Source organism: Marmota flaviventris, chromosome 13 (genome assembly GCF_047511675.1).
Source record: "Marmota flaviventris isolate mMarFla1 chromosome 13, mMarFla1.hap1, whole genome shotgun sequence".
NCBI lineage: Eukaryota > Metazoa > Chordata > Mammalia > Rodentia > Sciuridae > Marmota > Marmota flaviventris.
Window position 1 is genome coordinate 62,423,326 of NC_092510.1, and position 15,245 is coordinate 62,438,570.

Below are 15,245 nucleotides of genomic sequence, written 5' to 3' on the forward strand. Positions count from 1 at the left end.
GACAGATCCTCCAGACAAAAGCTGAATAAAGAAACTATAGAACTCAATGACTCAATCAATAACCTAGACTTAACCGACATATATAGAATATATCAACCATCATCAAGTGGATACACGTTCTTCTCAGCAGCACATGGATCGTACTCAAAGATAGATCATATATTATGCCATAGGGCAACTCTTAGTAAATATAAAGCAGTGGAGATAATACCATGCACCATATCTGATCATAATGGAATGAAACTGGAAATCAATGAAAAAAGAAGGAAGGAAAAATCCTGCATCACATGGAAAATAAACAATATGTTACTCACTTAATTTTCAAACCAATCCCAACATATTATTTTTATCCCCAGTGAAAGCAGAGTGAGACAGAGCACAATCCCAAAGCAGTTTCAGAGAGATTAAGAAAATGACACAGCTGGGATTTAAACAAAATATCTGTATACTCCAGAGCTTGAGCTATAGCAATTGCTATATGACAGCTGATTAAAGATATCGATAGTGAAATTCTAATAACAATTCCACATAAGTTATCCTTAACCATATTAACCACACTTAAACACAACATATCAAACCATAGACATATATGTGAGGTAGTAGAAACAGTTTAGTGAAAAATAACAGAGACCCATCTCTGAAGGCATGAGCTGTGCCTATTTGGTTTACCACATCTTCACAACATCTGGTAGAGTACCAACTATGTAATAAACCAGTACTCCAAAAATATCTGTCATATGAGGGAATTAGTAAATAAGGAAACTTGCATGCACTTGGTGGTTCTGCACATCTCAGCTGGAAAGTACAAGTAGCATGCACACTAAGCAGGGAAGCTAGCTAGATGTGGTATATATTTTCACTGGATTCACACCTTCTTTCCTAACCATCAACTACATCATCCAGTACTCTCTCCATTTAGCCCAAGTCACCTGAGTTCTAGCTAAAACTGCCTATATGCATATTCATTCAAGTCTTATTCTATGCAAGAGTCATTTAATAAATTATAACAGTAAAGAAAAAAATCTATTGTAATTACATTTACTATAGGTCCATTTTGACAGAGGATTTTGAGAGAAACTGTTGATATTAATTCTAACGCTGGGAACATCAGGCAAGAAGACAAAAATCCAGAAACCAATGTCCTGAGCTGTTCTGTGTCCCTCCTCCTCTCTCATCTCCCCAGATGCATCCTGAATCCATCTATCTGTTAACCGTTTCCCTGTTGGCTGCAGTACAATCTATTCTCTTTCTCTTGGATTACTCCCAAAGTCTCCTAGATAGTCTTTCTGCTTGTCATATTGTCTTTCCAATCCATTCTCTACATTCCAGTCAGAATTATCTTAAAACCATCAGTTGAAACATAAATCTCCATGATTTTTTCCCATTATATATGGATATATATATATGAATATATATGGAGATATATATATGAATATATATGGAGATATATATATATATATATATATATATATATATATATATATATATATATATATATATATGGATATAAAGGCTTTATGTATTTTTTTATTCTTTCTATTTTATCCCTGACCTAAAAGGCCCTGCCTGGTGTGTTCACAGTCAATCTTTCAGCACCATGTTCTTCTTCACCAGTGCCCATCTGTGCTGACATCTTCCCTCTATTTCAAGGCCCTTACTTGTCGGCTGTCTTTGTTAGAGCAATCCTTTCCTCAATTCTGCCTTGTCATTTCCACCCTTCTTTAGGTTTCAGCTTCATACCTCCTTTTAGTTGGAAGGCCCTTTCTATATTCTACTATGGCTTCCTGGATTTTTTCTCCATGTTGTTTATCAGAATAACATCATGGTTTTGAGCCTAAGACTTCTACCCGGACGTACTATATGTGAATCCTGAAGGAAACACCTGCCAGACTGCTTGCCTGTGGGGAAGCTGCTTATCCTTGCTGTGCTCCCGTTCCCTTATGTATAAAAAAGATAGAAAATGGTATACCTTAAGAGATGGTTATGAGGACTAGACAAATTAACATGCCTAAGCACTCGGAACACATCAAGTGTCCAAGAAATGTGGCAGTCATGATTCAGAAAAATTATATTTACCTGAATAATTATTTGATTATGTTTATGCCTTTCTCATAAATTTGCAACCACAAGGTGAACAGGAACCACAGCCATATTGTTACTATGAAAAACTTTGTGCCTCTAACAGTACTCTGCTTAAAAAAAAAACTAGGAAAATATTTATTTAGTGATTTGGTTGATTAAATGCAGGTTTCCTAATTGTTAAAAGAAAGATCTCTTTAAAAGAGTATATACTATAGATCATCCATTGGGGGAAGGTAGGTTTTTGATGTCCATAAAATTATATAATATGTGGCAGTTTGCTATACTTGTAGGGAAGATTCACCAGATATAACAGAAATCTTCATATTGTATCCATTCAGCTGTTTCTCCATTCAAAGATATTTGAGAAATGACTGTGAAACTTTAAAAAAAATGGCAGGCTTTCTTATCTCTTTTCATGATTAGCATATTTGGTAATTCATGAATACAAAAACTTCGATGACTCTTAGAAAAAGTTTCTGATATAATCTTTCTGAGTTAAAAAAAACTCTTCACCATTATCGAAGCTACAACATGGTTCCTTGGGGCTAGACTTTTCTCCAAGAAACTCTTAAAACTCAGATTCCAACATAATTCATCTTGTAACTTTAGTTCTGATTTCCTTGAATTGCTGTTTTAAAGATGTGATCTTCCAATGCATAATTAATAAGCATGTCCTGCTGATGCTTCTCAGGAACTTATTGCTGCCTAATCTAATCTTTAGAATAAAAAAAAAGCATAGAAAGGCATATAATCTTGTAGCCAAGAATAACTTTAGATACCTAGGGTTCATATCCTATTTTTAAATGTTTTTTTGAAATATGGTTGACATAAAAAAGCTGTATACATTTGTGTATATAATAATGTTTGGAACTATCACTCCCCACACACAACAGTAATAATAAGGATGATTCATAACCACCTGAAAACTCCACTATAGCACATATTTGGGAATAAAAATATGAAAAAAAAAGTCTGCATAGTAAAGTCTAGTGATTGAGTTGCTTTGTTCTACTTCCTTAGAAATATTTATTTGATCCTTTATTATATTTTAACATTTTTACTTATATAAATATTTATTTTAATATACAAAATTGCATAGTTTTATCATGTATGGCATGCTTTTAAATGTGTTGTGAAATGGCTAAATTGAGTTAATTAATATTTGTATTCACATACATATCATTTTTTATGGTGAGAACACTTAAAATCTGCTGCATTCACAATGTGCCAGAATATAATACAGTGTCATTAAGTATAGTCCCAGTATTGTACTTTAGATCTCCTGAATTTATCTTCCTATTTAACTGAAATTTTGAATCCTTTTACCAACCCCATGCACACATCAAAGCCACTGATAATTGCCATTCTACTCTTACTAGTATGAGTTCAACTTTTAAAGATTTCAATTGTGAGAGAGAGATCCTATGGTATTTGTATTTCTGTGCCTGCCTTATTTCTTTAGTGTAATGTTCTCCAGGTTCATCTATGTTGTTGCAAATGACAGCATTTCCTTCCTTTTGAAAACTAAATAGTATTTCATTGTATTAGTCCTTTCATATGTTGTTATCTTGATAATTCCATCTTGGCTATTGTGAGGGGCATTGGAAGGAATTCAGGAGTGCAGCTGTCTCTGACATGTTGATTTCAGATCTTTTGATTATATACACAATAGTAGGTATGCTGGATCATATAGTAATTCTATTTTTATTCTTGAGGCATCTCCTTAGTATTTTCCATAAAGGCTGTATCAATTTACATTTATTCTACTAGTGGGCAAGGATTTACTTTTCTTCCCATCATTGCACCACATGTTATCTTCTTTTTGATAATAGTCATTTTTAAAAATATTTTTAGTCATAGATGGACACAATATCTTTATTTTTATTTATTTTTATGTGGTGCTGAGGATCTAACCCAGTGCTTCATACTTGCGAGGCAAGCGCTCTGCCACTGAGCCACAACCATAGTCCCTGGTAATAGTCATTCTTACTAGAGTGACGTGATATCACATTGAGGTTTTATTTTGCATTTCTCCGATAATTAGTAAAGTGGAGTCTTTTTCATATACTGGTTGATCATTTTTCTTCTTTTGAGAAATATCTATGCAGATGTTTTGCTCAATTTTAATAGGTTTATGTTCTTATTAATGAGTTGTTTTAGATCTTTATATAATTTGAACATTAACCTCTTATCAGATATACAGTTTGAAAATATTTTCTTCCATTTGACAGTGTGACTCTTCACTCTGTTGATTATTTTCTTTGACTATTTTTGATGTAATTCACTTGTATATTTTCCAATTTCTTGCACATGCTAAGGGTCACATATAAAAACTTTTGCCCAGGCCAGTCTCATGATGATTTTCCTACTATTTTTTTCCTAAATGTTTTACAGTATCAGATCTTACACTTTTTTTCCTACCTTTTACGGCTGGGGATTATTCCCAGAGCCTCATACCTGCTAAGTGTAAGCTGTACCATTCAACTCTACCCTCAGCTCCTTATCTTTATGTTTTCAATCTATTTCAAGTTGATTTTTATAGGTGGTGTGAATAAATGGTCCATTTTCTCTCTTCTGCATGTAAACACCCAGTTGTGCCAACTTCATGAAGAGACTCTGTTCTTTTCATCACACGTTCTTGGTACATTTATTGGAAATCAGTTGGCTTTTAAATGCAATGATTTATTTCCCGGCTTTCTACTCTGTTCCATTGGTCTACATGTCAGTTTCTCATGCCAGCACCATGCTATTTTGGTTACTACAGCTTTGTAAGATATTTTGAAGTCAGATATTATGATGCCTCCAGCTTTGTTCTTTTGCACAATATTGCTTTGGTTGTTCAGAGTCTTTTTGTGATTTCACTTGAATTTTAGGATTTAGTTCTTTAATATCTCAGAGCTAATCTTTAGTCAACATACACAACCTTTTGACAATAGGTGTATTTAATTTTCTATTTCTTTTTTGAATTTCAAAAAAGAGATGTTATTATGTATTATTTAGGAACTTGACCTATGTAATCAACTTAAATCATGGACTGATCCTAGATTTTTCTGACACAAGTGTTCTTTATATAAGATATTTAAAAATATATTGAATAATATTTCTCAAGGATTAGTTCATTCATCATATATTTATCACAGAAATACTTTGGGAAGGGCTGAGACTACAGAGATGAACAAGGAAAGCTGGTACTCTGGAAAAATTCATATACCAAAGTCTCTTTTATCATATGCAGTGGAAAGTTGTCTCCTTACAAAGTTGTTGGAAGGTTGTTAACCAAAAGACTGTAAGGGACACCCCATTTAATCTTCTTCCTCTGGAAAAAGATAAAGAAAGTATATATTGATGTCCTAAAATAGGCATTCCACTAGTCTCTTATCAAGGTCTCTTATCAAGCCTCCACTACCACAGGTAGTCCTATTACAGGATGCAGCCAGAGAAGAAGGGAAAATGGGAAATGGGAACAGTGGAAAGTAGGAAGGGGACACAAATATGGAAAGGGGTAGAAAGTCTTCAACAGCGAAAGGAATATCTGGCTGCTGGAGTTGAGACTCTTATTTAGAGGGTAAAACCTATGTTAACTGAATCAATTCCTGAGTCAGAGTCATATTTCTGCAGAAGATATCTTCCCCAAATGCATTCTTTTAACTATACTAATCTAGCCTAAATAGTATTTAAAGCATTCTGAAAGAGAAATCAACAGTGATGAATAGAAAGTAGAATGCAGAATACAGATAAACAGGCTCTCTATAGAGGAAATTTGACTTGTCACTCAAAAAACAATTTTAGTCTAGCTGATGTCCCAGAAAACAGAGGTGCAATGCTTTATAAGAAACCAGTCTGCAGTGGTGATGCCTGCAATCTCACTGGCTTGGGAGGCTGAGGCAGGAGGATTACAAGTTAAAAGCCAGCATTAGCAATTTAGGGGGGCCCTAAATAATTTAGCAAGATCCTGTCTCTAAATTAAAAAAAAAAAAGAAAAGAAAAGAAAAAGAAAAAAAAAAAGGGGGGGGGGACTGGGGATGTGGCCCAGTGGTTAAGTATGCCTGGGTACAATTCTTGGTACCAAAAAAAAAAAGAATGAAAAATTCTGGGGACTAACGCTGTAGCTCAGCAGTATAGCATTTGCCTAGCATGTGCAAGGCACTGGGTTTGATCCTTAGCACCACACAAAAATAAATAAGTAACATAAAAAAACTTTTCTTAAAAAAAAAAAAAAAGAGTCTGAAGACTGATGGCAGTCTTTGTCAATAATGCTACTCATTCACTTGAACACTAGGATCTCACTGAAGTCCAATCTGGGGGAAGTTGGAAAGGGCTCATACAACCCAACTAGAGTAGATTTTTCTGAACTGTTCCAAATTTGCTGGACAGTATCTGATTTCCATGGCCATGGCCTTGTCAGATCTTTGCTTTAAATTTCACTTTTGGAAAGTATTCTATTAATGAAAGAGTCACAACCAAAGTAGGGTTTCATTTTTGTAGGTCCTCTTTTAGGCTTTTTACATAGTTCTTATTAATATGGAATATTACTTAGGGATCTTGAGGAGGTTTTAATTTACTTTCCTATATATCATTATTTATTTTTTCCAGATACTTTTATAAGATGATTTCATATTTTTGATGCAATTCTATATTTCGTGTTACCAACATTATGGTTGGAAGCTTATAAAACATTAGGAAATTTTGGTGATTCTAAATACTTAGCTAAAAATTAAAGTAATTTGCAAGGGCCTACTGAACTATATTGATAAAGAATATTGATAAGCTTTTAGATTATTTTGGGTAATTTTAATACTAGTAAGTCATACAGAATGAAAAGTAGGAATAAATTTATAATAAATCATAATTATAGAATATGTTTTCCATCTCTATGGCAAGTAAGTGTTTATTATTATATACAATGGTCAATATATTAAGTGAAATAAATCATACACGGAAAGATAAAATACTGCATGTCCTTTCTCATATGTGGAAGTTAAAAACATCAATTTGAAGTAGAGCAGTAATTACTAATGAGAAGGGTGGAGAAGGGTGAAAGAGGGTGGTTTGACTTGGCCAACTAATGCAGTAAGCATGTGTGGAAATATCACACATGGAGTGTATCAGTGATTGAACTCAGGGGTGTTTAACCACATGGAGCCACATTCCCAGGCTATTTTATTTTTTATTTTGAGAAAGGATCTTGCTAAGTTGCTTAGAGCCTCCCTAAGTTGCTGAGGCTGGTCTTGAACTTTGAACTTCCTGCCTTAGCCTCCAGAGTCAATGAAATTACAGGCATTCACCACTGTGCCCAGCTTAATAAAAATAAAAATAAAAATAAATTGAAAAGAAATTCAAATTTTAACTAGACCCACAATGAAATGTCTTTGAATTAAGGATAGCAAAACACATGACCTCTAATATAAAGTATACAGCTAAATGACAGAGTGATTAAAATTGAAGAATAACTAAAAAATGCTTGTGAGTATTCTTAACTCTTCTTTTGAGTACTCCTCCTGTTGTAAGAGCAAGAACCCCTACTCAGAACTAAATACAGGATAGTCTATTTCTAGTAGATATGCATTTTTTATGTATTTCCTAGTATCCCCAAGCTTTTGCCAGCACCTACACTTCATTTTAAAATCAATTTTTACAATCATATTTTATTACTCTTATTGAATTTAAGGACTGAAAGGGACTTCATGAGTTAATCACCTTTCTTAGTGTTCTAGGCAATCACAAAAAAAAAAAAAAAGCAAGAGAAATAAGCCAATCTGATTTTGTTTTTTAACCTGGGTTTTGTGCCACTTCTATGTCCATAACTACATACCAATATGTAGCTGGCACATCTTTGACATCTATCTAGTTGTGTTCTTTCTACTGAAAATACTTTTCTACTGTTCTTTCACAGAAAAAATCCTATGTATTTTCCACAATTTGGCACAATATTACTCTAGTCAGTCCTTTTAAACCCTCCTACTCCAAGAAACAAGACTATTGCTCATTTTCTTTTCTATGTCCCCAAGCAATTTGATACATGCTTCTATTATTACACTCATCTCATCACACTGTAATTATTTGTTTATACAATATTGTTAATCATAAAACATGATTTATTATGCTTCTCTCCCAAATGTCTATCATACAGCCAGAGTTGAATTATCGCTTTCTGAATAAAATGATCCTGTTTATAATGTCTTTACACAATTGTAATAAAAATCTGATGTGGAATACAACCAGGTTTTATCATAACATGTTGCCATTGATGCATTCAGAATCTGTGATGTGCTAAACATGCCTAACTCTCCTGTAGTTTCTGTAGAGACAGACTGGGATAACCTGTGTGCCTTACACATAATATATGCTCATAAAATATTAATTCATTGCCTTTTCTCACATGAAGTCAAATAATACATTTCTTACTACTTACTCTTACTTTTATTTTTTTAAAAATTTAGTTGTCAATGAACCTTTATTTCATTTATTCACATGTGGTGCTGAGAATAAAACCCAGTGCCTCATATAAACGCTTTACCACTGAGCTACAACCCCAGCCCACTTACTTTTTAAATGCGTATAATAATTTGCTAAATTTTTATTCCATCCCTTTTGAAATAAAAACATATTTTTGGTCTTTACATTATTTTAATCCATTTTTGCTCCCACTAACTTATTTTTTTCTGTATGCACAGAATAAAAAGCATTTTCACTATTTATCAGGTTCTTAAAAAATTATCTTTTATCATTCTTGCATACTTTTTAATTTTGCTCTTCCTTCCAAATACCATTTTTCTTCGATGGTTCCCTCAAGTTTTCCATGAGACAAAAATGTCACAAAATAATTCACAGGAATAGGCTAGCAGAACTGTTAAAAAATATAGGTGAGTAGATATTAGTAACCAAAAAACAGGAATACCAAGTGTGAAATACCAAGGTGTACAGCACTTGGAGGAGGAGAGGTGGTAGGCACAGTGGTTAGGATGGACCTGAGTTTGAACCTCAGTTCTACTGTTTACTAGTAGTGTAATTTTGACAAAATAATTCACCGTGGTAAGTTACAAAGTTTTCATCTTCAAATGAGGAATTATGCTATAAAAGAGGTATTGATTTATGCCTAGTCAACACATAGTGCTTGTAATAGTGAATTTTTAAATGGTAATTTTATATATTAACTAGAATTATATCATAAAAGACAGATAATCTCCCCAAGATAGTATTTAGTGATCATTAAATAAATTTCTGCTTTCATAAAATTACAGATCTGTTCATGAGAAAAAGCTGTTTTATTTTCTACTTGGAGTTATCAGAAAATGATTAGATTTATTATTAAAAATGTCAAAAAATAAATAAAAGTAAATACAATAGAATCATGTTATGTCTCTCATTATTGACCTTAACAGCAATCCCTCATTGTTCCTGTTTTAGTCATTTTAGCAACTGATTCCCTTTGAGGTACTCCCTAGAACTTCTTAAAGAGAAATTTATAGTTTCCACTTGGCTCATGTTCTAAGTAATAATTTCAAAATTGATCTGCAGATATGGCAAAAATGCATCCATATTATTTTCCTGTGTGTGTGTGTGTGTGTGTGTGTGTGTTGCTAGGGATTGAATCCAGGGCCTTGTGCAGGCAAGGCAAACACTCTACTAACTAAGCTAAATCCCCAGCCCTATTTTCCATGTTTTAATTTATTTTAAGTGATTGTGTGTGTAAGTACACATATGCAGGCATGTAAGACAAGACATACACATTTCCTCATCACTCCTTAAGTTCTCTTGGGAACTCACCCATCACCGGAAGGGTCAGTACTAGAGCCAGACCTAGATTCTAGAACACATTAAGATTTGAGTGTTATGTGGCTGCATGATAGAGTTTTACCTGTGGTATGTATTATAGTTGATGTGAGGTGTGTGTGTGTGTGTGTGTGTGTGTGTGTGTGTGTGTAAGAGGGAGAGGAGCAGCAAAAAGAAAGAAGGAGACAGAGCAACACAAGTTCTAGTACTGTAAATTGTGCAACTTTAAAAAAGCTTATTTTTCTTCTTTCTGCCACTTTGTTGCACTGTGAGGAACAAAAATTGGGGGTATTTATCAGGCCCTAAGATCTGGTAATTTGATATCCCAGGAAAAGATCTCAAAGCCTTACATCTTCTTGAAATAATTGATGAAGACATTTTAAGTACTATGTAAGTCTCTGTGCTAAGTGTAATATAATGCAAATGCTTGACCAGATGGTTTTATAAGGGCAATATCCATTTTTCAAAATTAAACAACTGACATTTTATGTGCCCAAAGGCTCTGGTACTGTACATATTATTGATTAAACTGACATTTTAAAATTACTATAGTGCAAAGAGCTCATTAAAATAGAAACCTAATTTGGGGGGGGGGGGGCTTTTAATATCTCAAAATTAGCCAGAACACTAACACTACAAATATTTGACTAAAATACCATGTGGACAATTTGTATCAATATTCAAAAGTCCTCAAGTGAGGTTGTATTCCATAGCTACAATCTTGGGACTGTTTTCAAAATATAAATATAAAAGCAACAAGGAAAATGTCTGCCCTTTAATCTTGAGCTCTTCTATAACAAATAGTCAACTTCTGGACCTAGTCATACATTTCACTACTCTCCAGAGACAAAAGCAAGCCACTAAATGCAGTTTCACACTTATTGAACATTTTTATCTGATGATTTGATTTTGCTGTTATATTATGTTTCCCTGGCTTGAATTATATCGATTTCAATAATCATTTCTAGTCATCAGTGTTCAAATGACATTTTCCATTGAGGATCAAGTTATAAAACAGTGGAATTCAGGTTGAATATTAGAAAATGATGCCTTTAAAAGGTTTATCATTTCAAATTCCATGCCAAACTTGTAGCAAGTATCCAGTTGAACAGAGGTGGGTAGTTGCTTTATGTTTACACTAGTTCTCATGGTGTTTATGTCATTCACCACATTCAGTGGGGGGTCAGGGAAGATGACAAAAATACACCTGGAAAATAGTTGAAATAAAATTTGATTAAAATGAAAACATTACAGCCTACAAACAAACTATCTGTGAAAAATGGGATATATTATATAGGGCCAGAAACCCTGATTTATTTATGCCTAGACAACATGTCAGCTTGTATTTATGACTGAGTGTGGCTCTTTTATAGGAAAGGAATATGAAAGATACTGTTGAAGAGAGGGAGGCATTCTTAAATTTCCTGAGTTGGTACTCTTTTCATAGCTTCACTATAAGCAAATGATTTAAGGGGATAGGATTTCATTTTTACAATAACTAAAATTGATCCTAAATTAGTTTTCAGTGTTATGTTTGGATTTTTCAATAAATACAATTAAAGAGTCATGCCCAATGGAATTCCTTAGTCATTCTTAAAATGCCAGCATCAGAAAGTATGTAAAATGAAAGCTTATGAGGAATATCATGACAGGGGCTCTCTTATAACATGTTCTGGAAAGACAGAGGGTTTATGTGTGTGTGTGTGTGGGGGGGGGGGTTGGTATCAGAGTCAGCCCCCTTCACTATTCTTGTGAATAAACAATACTTGTAGGTCACTTCTCCCTCTTTCTCTCTCAAATACCTTACCACAATGTGTTTATTGCTCAATCCATCATATTAATCTTTGCATGCTCTTTGTACATAGACCTTCAATATGTCAATGCAGGCTCAATGTAAATGACTTCGTATGCGAATGACTTAATGATAATGGTGATTTTTTTTTGTTTATTTTGGTTTGTGTTGATGGAAACATACAATGATTTGACATTTTGATGTCAACGCTATTCCTTATTTCCTGAATTAGAGATTACACATTACCATAGCTTATGGTAATATCACATAAGGATTGTAATGAAAATCTCAAACTGAAAAGCTGCCAAGTTAGTTATCTACATGGATTTAGGGAATAGGAAAGAGAAAGAAGTGGCCCTTGCATAAAGCAAGTGACTTTAAATCTTATAAAAAGTTCAGGCAACTTTGAATATGCTTCTGTAATTCTGAAGCAGACTCTAATCCCTTAAAACAGTTGGAGTGCTCACTTCTCTAATTACACATATGATATACATTGATTTTCTTTGCATACAGAGTTGCTACAGGCTACAGTAACCACTGTAAGGCACAAATAAGTTACTTCTGGCAGGATATACCATAATGACCTTATTAAATTCCTTTAGGAATTCACTTTATGATCTCAGTTCATTAATCCCTTAAATAGAATTTGTCGTGACAAAAGGGAACACTTTACAAGGGAAGACTTCTCAGTCAAACATGCACTGAGCCAAGAAGAAGCTCAGAAGTTATCAAAACAAAGCTTCACAAGTTTAGAATAAATTAGCTTGCTTGGGCACAAACTGAATAATGTGCCTGTGTTTTGTCAGTGCCTAAACATAATCTATTCGCCTCAGGCTTTTTCTAGACCTAAAATCTCATGCTGTCAGTGTTATCTGTTACCACATTGCTTTAAATGGAAAAGTGTCACTGCTTCAGGTGACATGGTTTCACTAACGGAAATTGCCTGAGGAAGGATGCAGGTGTATCTGCCATTCAACAGCCTAAAAGGTGTGTTCTTCATTTAAAAATGAACTCATTAAACAATGAGAACTAATTATCACATTAATGTATTGTCAACACAACTAAATACAGGCAGGCAGATACACTAACATATGTGTAAACTACTAATCAAGCAGAGAATAAAAAGGCAACTCCACCGTGAGTCACCTTTATGGTACACCACAGGTGCTATTAAAGCCCTGTTTTGGGTTCTGTTTCGTCATTTCATCACTATCGTGCAACTATTTGTGCCATATGCTCCAATAATTCTCTATTTACTTTCTCTTCCCCCTTAGTGCATTTTGATTTGTCCATGTGTGTAGTGGACAGACTCCAGGTTGTCCTCCATGATCCTTGTTTGCTAATGCCCATCCATGCCTTTGCAAAAACTCTGTTCCCTTGATTGTGGGTGGGACCTGTGATAAGAGTCCAACAAGCAATGGAAAAGGTGTTGGGATGTGACTTCCATGACTTCATGCCTTTGTCTCATAGTAGACTGTCTAGTTCTAGTCTTTGTTGCCTTGGTGAGGTGAGTGGCCACACCAGGGAAGGAATTTCAGGTGCTCATTAGGAACTATGAGCAGCCTTTAGGAGCTGAAGGCAGTCAACAGAAAGTTATCACTGCCTTCTGCAACCACCTGCAGGAAAACAGGCCCCTGAGGTTCTGTAATCATTGCAACTGCAATGAAATGAATCCCATAGCCAGCTGGGTGAGGTTGGAGGCGGTTCTTCCATATCTGACCCTTCAGATAAGAGCACAGTCCCAAGCAACACTTTGATTACATCCTTGAGTAATCCAGAGCAAAGGGCACAGCTACAGTTATGCCCAGATTGCTGACCCAGAGAAGCTGTGAGATAAAAACATATGCTATATTAAATAGCTAAAATTGTTAAGTGGTGATAGAAAATAAGACAATGTATATGAAGATAAGGCACTATCACCATAGTTATTAGTACCATTACCTATCTGTTGCCCAAACTAGACATTTTCCTACAAAAGCCTCTTGACCCCAGGCAATTACTTATCAATTCCAATTCCATACTTAATCTCTAAAATGTCATTTGATTACTTTACTCCTTTTATCCCTTCTTATTGCCATTTGCCCTGGGTCAGGCCTTCTTCATTTCCCATCAGGAAAAATTGTAGTTAGCTTCTAGAGCATTTCATTTTCCCTTCATGTGAATTTTCTCAATTTTTCAAAGTTGTTTCTAGGGGAGATCCTTATCAAAGGCTATGAAATAGGAACATGTCCTTTGCCTTTGGAATTTCCATCTCTTTCACTTGCTCCCCCATTTTATCCCTTTGGATTTCCACTAACACAGCCACCTTCCCTGGCCTTCTAGTTTTTCCTTCCTTCTGCACTCCCCCAGCAAGGAGTCTTTCAGAAACTCACAACCTTCCCATTCTATCATGACAGCTCACTTCCTAAGATTAATAGACTGTAATAATTCTATTTGCACTGAAAAAGACACATATACAGACACACTGCCATCATATGGTGTTTTTCTGTTTTGTTTTTCTTTTTAACCTAGCTATTTTCTCTGGCTAATTCAATATCACTGATCACTCAAAAGAAATGAGTCCCAAGAAAAAAGTGTTCATAGCTGCATTTCCATCCCAGCCTGAGCGTTTCTTCTTCATTTTTTTTCCCTACGTGCTGTTGTCAAATACATCTTATTATGTGGGCCATTACTGTAAGTAAAACAAAAAGAGAAATTCAGTATTTAGAAAGGAAAAAATCAGGGTTGATGGTGCATGGCATTGTGGAGGGATATGGACACCATGAGTGGGAGCTCACTTGGAACCCGGAGTAATGCTGATCTGACATCTAGTGTACACTTTGGCACACACCATGTCCATCCCACATCACCAAAGAGGGACCACAGGCCCAGACAGTTTGAAAACCACTGCATTAAAACGAAGAACTTCTTCTTTCTTTGGCATATTTTTTCAATACCTGCCAAAACAAGACTGACAGACATTCATGAATGAGTTAGGCCATTTTTCCAAAATTTCATTCTCAAGATAACAATTCTAAATTACTCCAGGTCAATGTCTTAATGCTATGATGAAATGAATACAGAAAAAAAATAATTCAAAGAATAATGATTTACAATAACTGATATTTGTTCTATACTATCCTCATATCAGTTCCTAGGTTCTACATTAAAAGACTTAATAATGCTATTATCTTTAGAGGGGAAAAAAGTCATTGAATTACTTTGATTTCTTGCCTCTAAGAAAATTCCGAACTACAATAATAATTGCTATCATCTTTCTATGTTGTTTCTTAAGACCCTGATAAGAACTTTACATTCTGTCCAAACTTTTCCTTGTCAAATATAGGCTTCTCTATTTCCCTGCATCCATACTTTTAAGTATGTCATATCTCTCATCCTGCATAAGACTTAATGCAAAGTGGATCAAGGACCTAGGCATTAGACAAGTGACCCCATGCCTACAAGAAGAGATAACATCAGCTTAGGAACAACTTTCTCAACAAGACTCCTAAAGTGCAAGAAGTAAAATCAAGAATCAGTAAATAGGATGGTATCAAACTAAAAATTCTTCTTCACAGCAAAGGAAACAATAAATGTAAAGAAAGATCCCACAGGAACG